Below are 11,169 nucleotides of genomic sequence, written 5' to 3'. Positions count from 1 at the left end.
ACTAACATTAAATCAAAACATTCTTTGTAGTTAAACTAACTATAAAACAAAGTGGGATTTCCATTTGTAAAACTAACACTTTTGTCAATTAGATCTAACATTAGCCATTGGGTTCCTAGATTTAACTTTTTTATCCCATTTTTTTTGCAAATTGAAGCCGTTGACTTTGGGAGCCATACTAAGATTTGGGGGAGGGGTTCAAATCTATCTTCCTCAAGCATACTTGTTTTCTTCTTCCTCTCCTCTATCTTCCTTGAACATATTTGTTTTCCTCACACAAAACAAACATGGAGAAAGGAAATTTCCCACTATTTTCCTTTGTATAACCAAACAATGGAAAGTGAAAAATTCACACTTTCTCATCCCGTCCCATCCCATCCTACCCATATCTTCCCGGAGACCAAACAAAGCTTAGCAAAAATAATGGGCCAAGATGCGTGGCATTACATAAATGGCAAAAAGTTACATAAAAAAAAAATCACCCCAATTGAACAACTGAACATAAAGTTATGATCTCTAAAATTTTGCATGTAAGTTGTAACTTGTGACCTGTTACCTATTACCCGAATCGAGCAAGTCAATGATCAACCATTTGGGTCGAATGAATTTTGGCCAAATCAACAAATTTTAAGCTATTGGTGAGTTTGAGGTTGATTCAAAACCAAAATTATTACCAAGTGGTGATTTTAATTATTTGACCAGTTCGGCCAAGACAATTTGCAAACACTAATTATTTCTTGAGTAGAGTCCAAATGCCATTCGAATTGGAAATATGGCTTCGGATCATTGTTCATCTTTCAAAGTGGAAATTTGTTTCATTTTTTCAGTTCAATATCTCTTTGGATTGACACTTAAAAACATGAGGTTTAATCCAAAGCTTCCTTTAAGAGTGGAAGGGCTTTATTTGCAATGCAATTTCATATGTGCTAGTGCATAAGTGTGAGAGTGTAAATAAGTCAACTGAAAATTCTGATATAGTTTTGTTTTAAATCTCACTTTGTTTTGTTTGTTTGTAGTGTAAATGAAGTAAAATAAACCCTAAAGCAAAGTAAAGTGAAAACCCAAGAAAAGGTGAACCAAATTTAAACTTCCTACTTTGTACTTCTATGCATTTCTAGGAGTACAAAATGAAATTGCATTGCAAAAAATGGAGCCTTAAATATTTTTTAATCTTTTAACAAATACAAAGTAGAGGTGGAATAGGGCTGATTACTTAACAGCCGGGAGGTGGTTTGAGGTGGCAAAAATATAGTAGGGTGAGTCCAAAGATTCATGATCCAAAGTGGACAATCAATAGGTTCGCTCTACACTTCTTTGGAAGAAATAAAGAAAAGAGTATTGGATCTATCACAAAATGTAAGATTATAAGATTATATAAGGAATGCTCTCTAGTATGAACTTTTGTTTCTGTGAAGTACTTTCCAAAAACAAAGACCATAGACCACCTGGTTTGGGAAAAACTATTTTTAAAATAAAAACTCAAAAGCATATTCTTAGTTGTGAGGCATGTTTACTGTTTCCAAAATTGAAGCCAAAATAGCAATTTTGAATTTCTGGTTTTTTTATAGGAAAAGTTGAGGGGCTACACAAGATGGGGGTAGCCCTTCCTAAAAAAAATACAAATCTGATTGAGATCCTTTGGGATTGGACCTAAACTAGCTGGGCGATAGGGCGGGGCATTGCGTGCTAGCCAATTAGTCGCCCAGTTTGCTTCATGATATGTATGCCAGAAGGAAATGCTTGAACTAAACTTGGACTTGAGGAAGAGAGACTCATTGATGATGCTTTCCAATCTCCACGGGGGTTTTACTCTTTCCTTGAGGCAGTCAACCACGAGCTTAGAGTCTCCTTCAATAATGATAGGGGAATCCTTAAAATTCAAAGCAATGTTGATGGCCCCCCAAGCAGCCCAGGCCTCATCCTGATTAATTGAAGAGACCCCAATATAATAGGCTTTAAGGTCCAAAATAAAACCCATATGGTCCCTAGCAATGCACCCTATGGAGCACCAACTATCTGACCTATAGGACACATCAAAAATAACTTTGATAGTCCTAGGATTGGGATTGCACCATTTTATAAAATTCCATTTTTTAGAAATCTCATTGGGATCAGAAGAAAAACAAGATTTGATTTCTCCCCAATAAGTAAGAGTCCTTTCTACAATAATTTGGGGATGAGCAGATTTGTTGTTAAAGCACTTGTCACAACAACACTTAGGCCTGTAAACGAAGTGAATTTGAACCGAATCAGGCCATGTTTGAATTCGATTTTGATTACAAAGTAAGTTATTCGAATTCAATTCAAAATCCCTCGAATATTCAAAAATCCTAACCGAATTTGATTTTGATTAAAATGTTGAATATTCGAATCGATTCGAATTCGATTGATTCTATAAATATTAAAATTCCTAAATCTAGAAATCGGATTACACAAGAAGAACCCTTTGTTGTAGCATGTGAGTAAAAAAGAAAAAACCTCAAAAGACTAGAATAAGAAGAAAATAATAGCAAAAGAACCTAAAAATATAAAAATAAAAAAGAGATATAAAGAAGTAATAGAGAAAGCTAAGATTTGAATGGAAGAACTTAGAACGCCATGAAGCTCATTTGTCTTCGACAAAATTTGTTGCTTTCTCATTTTTTCTCCTACCTCTGATTGCAAGTTTAAAAGCAATGAAAATGAAGAATGATAACATAACCAACAAAGAGGGAGATGAAACAGAGATAAGAATGGGTCGAAGGTTAAAAATACTGAGTGTTGCAGGTTAGGAGATGGGGAGAAGAAAAGTGTTGTCAAAGTAAGTGAAGAGAGCCTCGATGAAGACAGAGGGGTTATGGCTTAATGAAAAAAAATATAAAATCATTTTACTATTGTATCATTAATTATTTTTTGTTAGTTTTATGAAAAAGACTGTGTATCTTTATTGTCTCGATAATACTTAGAGTATAAGACAAGTAATCTTATTTTACAATATATTTATATATAATTTTATATTATAATATATTATGTTTATATTTAATCAAATTCAAATATTTATCAAATCGAATCAACCTATATTCGATTTCGATTCAATAAATTAACCGGTATTAAAATTTAATTCGAATTCAACCATTAAATTAATCGAATAATCTGAATTCGATTCGTTTACATCGGATGTCGAATTCAAAATAAGATACTTGAATACTGTTTACAGCCCTAGCAACATTGCCAACTTTTCTTTAACAAACTATTCACTAATAGAATCTTGGTTTCTCAAAGCACTAGACCATAAGTCATTTATCAAATTATCATTAGAGCTTGGGATCAGCAGCAAGGATCCCACCCTTAACCAAATCTGCTTAGTAAAGGGGCACACAACAAACAAATGCTCATATGTTTCATTTTCATTGCAGAATTCACATTTGGGATTCAAATTCATGCCTCTAGAAATAAGCTTACTTTTAGATGGAAGCTTGTCATTGATCAAGAGGAATAATAATACTTTAATTTTTGGAGGAATCTTAAGATTTTATAAAGACTTTTGACAACTAGAACCAAAACCACTTTCACTATTCCGACTACACTCTTCATTGTAGGCCGATTTTACAGAAAAATTTCCACCCGGAGTGAGTCTCCAAACAATTTTATCCTTAGATAACTTAAAGGGAATCAATATTGGTTTGTTGCTATGCCAAACACTATCAGGAACAAGAGTCTTAATAAGAGCCTCCTTCCAAATCTTTCTATCATGGTCAATAACAATACGAACACTAAAATTCAAGTTTGATATTTGAGGGGAGACAGTGAGATGGTTGATATTTGAGGGGAGGCATTGAGATGGATGAAAAAAGTGAGAATATAGGTGATGTAACCGTTTTCGGCTACATATCAATGTTTTGTGATGTAAAATTTTTTGGCTAAGTACCTCATCATTTGACCCAGTGGTGGTGTGCCTTAGTGATGAGCTACTTGGTGGTGAACTGCCTATTGGCGAACTGCTTGGTGGAGAACTGCCTGGGGGCGAACTGCTTGGTGGCGAACTGCCCGGTGGTGAACTGTCTGGTGGCAAACTGCCTGGTGGCGAGCTCCCTGGTGGCGAACTGCCTGGTGGCGAACTGCCTAGTGGCAAACTGCCCGGTGGCGAACTGCCTGGTGGCGAGCTGCTCGGTGGCGAACTGCCTGGTGGCGAACTGCTTGGTGATGAACTGCCTAGCGGAGAGCTACCTGGTGGCGAACTCCCTACTAGGCGGTCGGTGACTTAGAGAATGGTGGAGCTCCCTGGTGCGACGCAATCCGACTGCCCTCAGCATGAAGTGGTCTTCTTTCCTTTGTAGGCAATGGGAGTTGAGGGACCTGCGAGAACTCCATCTTTCCATCCTCTTTGTAGGTGGCGGGAGCTAAGGGACCTGCGAGAACTCCATCTTTTCCTCCTCTTTGTAGACGGTGGGAGCTGAGGGACCTGCGAGAACTGAATCAGAGGTCCCAGTGGTATTTTCCTAGCGGGGGCTCTCCGACGCTTAAGTTAGCACTCTTATTGTAGAGAGCTTTGAAGATAATATGAGAGAGCTAGAGAGCAGGGGTTACTTCCCTTTTTTCAACCTCCCCTTTGGGGGGTGAGGTCATTATATACCGGAGTCCTTGCGGGTTAGGTGGGTGAAAAGCCTCCAAACGGTAAGACTCGTCACATCCTGTCAGAACCGGGGTACGGTGGTGAACTCCTCGAGGTCATCAGGCTGGCGCTTGTGTCAGGCGGCCAGGTCGGCACCTGGGCCGGGTTGTCAGGGGGGCGCCTACGTCAGTCGGCGGGTCAGTGTCTGGGCCAGGTCGTCAGGTTGGCGCCTGTGTCAGTCGACGGGTTAGTGTCTAGGCCAGGTCGTCAGGCAGGAGATCTTTCTGTGATACGCCAAACTACTCCTATACCGAACTTCTCTACAAGTGGCGTGTTGCCTATAGCGAGCTATCTGGGGGTGAACTGCTTGGGGGCGAACTCCCTGTGGAGAGCTGCCTATGGCGAGCTCTGCTGAACTATTTGTGACAAGCTCTGTCGAGCTGCCTGGCTCTTTGGCGAGCTCCCTAGTGAGCTACCGAGCTCGGGGGGGATGTACGCCGCCGAGTTTGTCGGTGGGCATCTTATGGGCGGCTTGGCCGGATCATGTGCTAGGCTAGTCCAGGTCGGCCAGTTCGCGCAGGCCGCGTGCCAGGCAGCGCGCAGTTCACGCAGGCCGCGTGCCAGGCCATGTGCTAGGCCGCGTGCCAGGCCGCGCACAGTTTGTGCAGGCCGCGTGTCAGGCCGCGCAGGTCACACCAGGCCGGCCAGACTGGTGCCCGGGTGGGTCACTAACTTCGTAAGTTTGTTAGCTGGGTATTTACCTAGTTGTCACGAGGTGCCATGTGTCACAATTTCGCTGGAGGGCCAAATCTGCCCTCATCAATAGCCCTCCACTCCCGAGCTGATAGTAACTCAGCGAAGGGAGTAGATTTCTTTTGGCCCGTAAGTCGATGAGCTAGTAAGTGCTGATCCAATTACTAGTGTGGCCCGTAGGCTTTGGGAGCGACTCGTAGTCTACTCTTTTTTTACTTTTGCCCGTGCCGGAGAGGCGACCGGGTCTTAAGTAGTAATGTGGCCCGTAGGTTTTGGGAGTGACCACTGGTCTACTCTTTTCTAACTTTTCCCGTGTCGGAGAGGCAACCGGGTCTTAAGTAGTAATGTGGCCTGTAGGCTTTGGGAGTGACCAGTGGTCTACTCTTTTCTAACTTTGCCCGTGTCAGAGAGGCGACCGGTCTTAAGTAGTAATGTGGCCCGTAAGCTTTGGAGTGACTAGTGGTCTACTCTTTTCTGACTTTGCCCGTGCCGGAGAGGCGACCGAGTCTTAAGTAGTAATGTGGCCTGTAGGCTTTGGGAGTGACCAATGGTCTACTCTTTTCTAACTTTGCCCGTGCCGGAGAGGCGACCGGGTCTTAAGTAGTAATGTGGCTCGTAGGCTTGGCCTGCATCAGCCTTGTAATGCCGATCACCTACTCCTACAAGAAGCTACTAGGAGCTCGACCTTCGGGGGCAGCACTACTAACTTTAGGTTGCCAGCTCACACGGGAGCCTTGGAAGGCTCGACTGGTAAGGGCGCCTATGTAGTCAGTTGGCCGCCAACTCCCGCGGAAGCAACGAAGAGCTCATCTTTTTAGGGGGGAACTTGCGGAGATGACTGATGTGGCATTATCTGAATTGAAAGTAAGGTTGTAGAGCTACTTAGTCCGTTAGCTCCCTGCATAGTTTTTGAGTTCATAAAAAATGTAAACTATAAAGCGATAGCTAAAAAGTGAGGACTTAGCTTTGGTAAGATGAGAACTTAGCTTTTGTAGGATGAGAACATAGCTTTTTGTAGTGTTTTCCCATAGACGATGCCAATTGATGTAACCGTTTTCGGCCACGTACCAATGTTTTGTGATGTAAAATTTTTTGGCTAAGTACCTCGTCATTTGACCCGGTGGTGACGTGCCTTAGTGATGAGCTACTTGGTGGTGAACTGCCTACTGGCGAACTGCTTGGTGGAGAACTACCTGGGGGCGAATTGCCTGGTGGTGAATTGCCCGGTGGCGAACTGTCTGGTGGCGAACTGCCTGGTGGCGAACTGCCTGGTGGCGAACTGCTTGGTGGTGAACTGCCTGGTGGCGAACTGCCTGGTGACGAACTGCCCTGTGGCGAACTGCCTGGTGGCGAGCTGCTCGGTGGCTAACTGCCTGGTGGCGAACTGCTCGGTGGTGAACTGCCTGGCGGAGAGCTACTTAGTGGCGAAGTTCCTACTAGGTGGCCGGTGACTTAGAGAATGGTGGAGCTCCCTGGTGCGGCGTAATCCGACTGCCCTCAGCATGAGGTAGTCTTTTTTCCTTTGTAGGCAGTGGGAGCTGAGGGACCTGCGAGAACTCCATCTTTTCCTCCTCTTTGTAGGTGGCGGGAGCTGAGGGACCTGCGAGAACTCCATATTTTCCTCATCTTTGTAGGTGGCAGGAGCTGAGGGACCTGCGAGAACTAAATCAGAGGTCCTGGGGGTATTTTCTCGGCAGGGGCTCTCCTACGCTTAAGTTAGCACTCTTATTGTAGAGAGCTTTGAAGATAATATGAGAGATCTAGAGAGTAGGGGTTACTTTCCTTTTTTCATCCTCCCCTTTGGGGGGTGAGGTCTTTATATACTGGAGTCCTCGCGGGTTAGGTGGGTGAAAAGCCTCCAAACGGTAAGACTCGTCACATCCTGTCAGAACCGGGGTACGGTGGTGAACTCCTTGAGGTCGTCAGGCTGGCGCTTGTGTCAGGCGGCCAGGTCGGCGCCTGGGCCGGGTTGTTAGGGGGCCGCCTGCGTCAGTCGACAGGTCGGTGTCTGGGCCAGGTTGTCAGGTTGGCGCCTGTGTCAGCCGGCGGGTTTGTGTCTAGGCCAGGTCGTCAGGCATGAGATCTTTCTGCCATACGCCAAACTACTCCTGTACCGAACTTCTCTACAAGTGGCGAGTTGCCTATAGCGAGCTATCTGGGGGCGAACTCCCTGTGGCGAGCTTTGCCGAACTGTTTGTGGCGAGCTCTACCAAGCTACCTGGCTCTTTGGCGAGCTCCCTAGCGAGCTACCGAGCTCGGGGGGGATGTACGCCGCCGAGTTTGTTGGTGGGCGTCTTATGGGCGGCTTGGCCAGATCATGTGCTAGGCTGGTCCAGGTCGGCCAGGTCGCGCAGGCCGCGTGCAGGCCACGCGCAGGTCGCGCCAAGCCGACCAGACTTGTGCCCGGGTGCGTCACCAACTTCGTAAATTTGTTGGCTAGGTATTTACCTAATTGTCACGAGGTGCCACATGTTACAATTTCACTAAAGGGCCAAATCTGCCCTCATCAATAGGCAAATAAATAAATGAACTAGATTTTTCACATGGTGATTTTAACATGAAGCCCAAGCTAGTATCAACATTATATATGGTAAAGATGTTTCATATAGCCTACAATATTAAGATTGATCTTGATTCATATTTCTTATTTTTAGTTATTATTTTTATTTATACTTTGGACCGAAAGACATCTAAATATGTCATCCATAGAAAAAAAAGTGAGATATCATAGCATTGTGCATGATAAGATACTACCACTTAGATAAAAAAGAACGGTTATGAACCAATAAATAGACCAAAGAGAACAATTATGAACAAATAAATGTTCCGTGGGTGTGCAATATAGCAACTATATTTGAATGTGGATGACAAGGTATTGATAAAAAGAAAAGATAGACCGGAAATGGACTTATTTGTATAAACCTAGTAGTCTGAATAGGTAATGAGCTGGGATGTTTTGGTTTGATTTGATATCATGCAAAGAAATCAATTTACAATTATACATTACTAGTGAGAAGTGATTTATAATTTGAAGGGTCTAGATTTGGAATAGCTAGGGGTAACTTAAATAAAAGCATGGATTGAAGTAGTTAGAAATGATCTCAAGATTCATAATTTAGCAATGGACATGGCAATAAACATAGTAAAATGGTGGAAGAGGATTCATGTAATTGATCCCATACGGTTGGCGTAAGCTTTTGACATGAGTTGATCAGTTATTTATACTTTGGACTCATGCCCATTGAAATGTTATTTAGTAATGTACATGGAAGACATAATTGTATCCAATACTCCATATCGGTTAGAAATCAAAACGTGTTTTTGTTTTTAAAAAGACTAGTAAATTTGTATGTGCTTTGTAGGTGACAATTTTAGATGAAGATGATAGTAATGTACATCCAAATTATTTTACATTTTGTATATATTTCTATGTGTATAAAGTAATTATATATTAGCTTTAGCTAGAGATGCCCAAAATGTTTTACAAATACCCTGTATTTTTTGTGTTCTTATCCTTCTTTATTTTTTATTATTTAATTATGACATCATGGCTTGACCCATTTGACCTAGATGGTTGACTTTACCCACCACCTAAATAGAAGGACAAATTCATTTTTGGGTTCAATTAAAAAAAAAGAGAGACTTATATTGTTAAATGTATTGGATATAGATCTAATAACATAATTTATTGGTGAGAAAATATCTTAAATATATCACTTAATGAGAGAGAATGGATGTTCCTAAAATATATAACTTAATGAGAAGGATTTGAATGAGATGAAAAATAATAGTTGTAATTATTTTTTTACCCACACAATTAAAAATGGACTAAATTCAAATTACATTTTTTTTATATTTCCATGTGTATAAAAATCATTCTTATTTACATCACTTGTTTTTGTTTAATATGATGAATATACAATATTAGAGATGCACACAATTTTTTTTGCAAAATTTATGTATTTTTCACTTTTTGAGTTTTTATCATGTTTTCAATTTTTATTATTTAATTAAGATTTATGACATCAAATATTGACACATTTGACATAAAAGTTGAACTATTGACCTAGGCCAAATAGGAAATCAATTTTCATTTTTTTGTTGGTTTTAAAATTTGTAGTTCATTTGCATTGTCAAAAAAAAAAACAATTCTTGTTTATGACACTTATTTTTAATTTAATATGATTAATATAAAATATTAGAGAAATGATCCATTTTTTCTACATTTTTTTTTTATTTAACTATGACATCATGGATCCATCCAATTGGCCTAGATGGTTGAATTGGCTTACCACCACTTGGATGGAAGAATGGTTATTTTTTTGGTTAATTTGTAAAAAGGATAAATTACTGAAATCTCCCCTAAGGTTTTTGACCTTTGTTGAAATCTCCCTTGAAGTTTTGTAATTGCAATCGCCTCCCTTAAATTTTCTAATACAGTTGCAAGTAGCCCCTTCTCTCTTAGAACCCTCTAACAAGAGTTACATAAATGTCCAAAATACCCATGTGGTTACTATTGAGTCTAGATTTTGGATAAAAAACAATACAAACTTTAAATAACAAAAAAAGTTTAAAATTACAACTTTACCTTTGAAGGATTCATATAAAGGGAAAAATTATAAAATAAATCAATTTGGGAAAAGGTTGAAAGGGTTTAAGGTAGTAATTGATATGAAGGGAAAACTTGGAAAATAAACATTTTAGTCAAAGTAATTACATGGTCATTTTAGACATTTTCATGCCTCTTGTTAGAAGAATACAAGAGAAAGGTTCTACTTGCAACTATGTTAAAGTTCAAGGGTGATGATTGCAATTACCAAACTTCAAGGGAGGTTTTCAGCAATGGTTAGAAAACTCAGGTGATGTTTTAGCATTTTAACCTTTAAAAACATGGGTTTCATATTATTAAAAATTATTTATGTATTTGATAAAGATCTAATTATTATAATCATAAAATAAAAATACCTTAAATACAAGATTTAATGTAAAGAGAATGTGAGTTAATACCTTAAATATAAGATTTCATGAGTGGGGATTAAATATGGTGAAAATTATAAATGATATTACATTATTAGCCCTTATAATTAAAGAGTGACTAAATTCAAAAATATGGCTAGTTTAGTAAAGTTTCACACCCTCATTTGTGCTTTTAATAGTATAAATAAATATACTATATGTATGTACGTATGTAAATATAAACAAAAAATTTTGACTTCATGTGGATTGCACGTGGAAATTTTAAATTACAATAAAGATTTATTATTATTAAATTTCATATTCCATTTTAATTTACAATAAAAAATTATTATTATTAAAAATTTTAAATTACAAATGCAATATATCGTGGACTCCATTTCCACACCACACAAAATAGAATGACATAAATGAGCTGCAGTTTGTTTTCAAATGCAATATATCGTGGACAACCACGAAACTGAACCCCACTTTAATGTTTTTATCAATAAATAATATTTTTATTTTATTCTTAAATCATTTTATTAAAATAGATATTTATTAGTTAATATTAATTTATCAATATTTTTTAATTTATTTATTATATGGTGTAAAAATTAGGCATTTATGATTGAATGCATAGAATCAAAGTGTGTGAAGTGGACTGGTCTACACCACACCTATAAAACACCATTGTGGATGTGAATTGGACCAATCCACACTGTCTATCCACAATCCAAAATAGTTATGGACTATGGTATGGTGTGGATTGGTTCCTACCAAAGTGATGGTGTGGACTAGTCCAGACCCACTGATTTCTTATCTACATTATATAAAACATCCCTTAATCAAGGCCCAAAAAGACCACCCAT

The sequence above is a fragment of the Nelumbo lutea genome, chromosome 1 (assembly GCF_056320005.1).
Source record: "Nelumbo lutea isolate HS-2025 chromosome 1, American lotus-T2T, whole genome shotgun sequence".
Classification (NCBI taxonomy): Eukaryota; Viridiplantae; Streptophyta; class Magnoliopsida; order Proteales; family Nelumbonaceae; genus Nelumbo; species Nelumbo lutea.
This window is presented reverse-complemented; position numbering follows the sequence as displayed.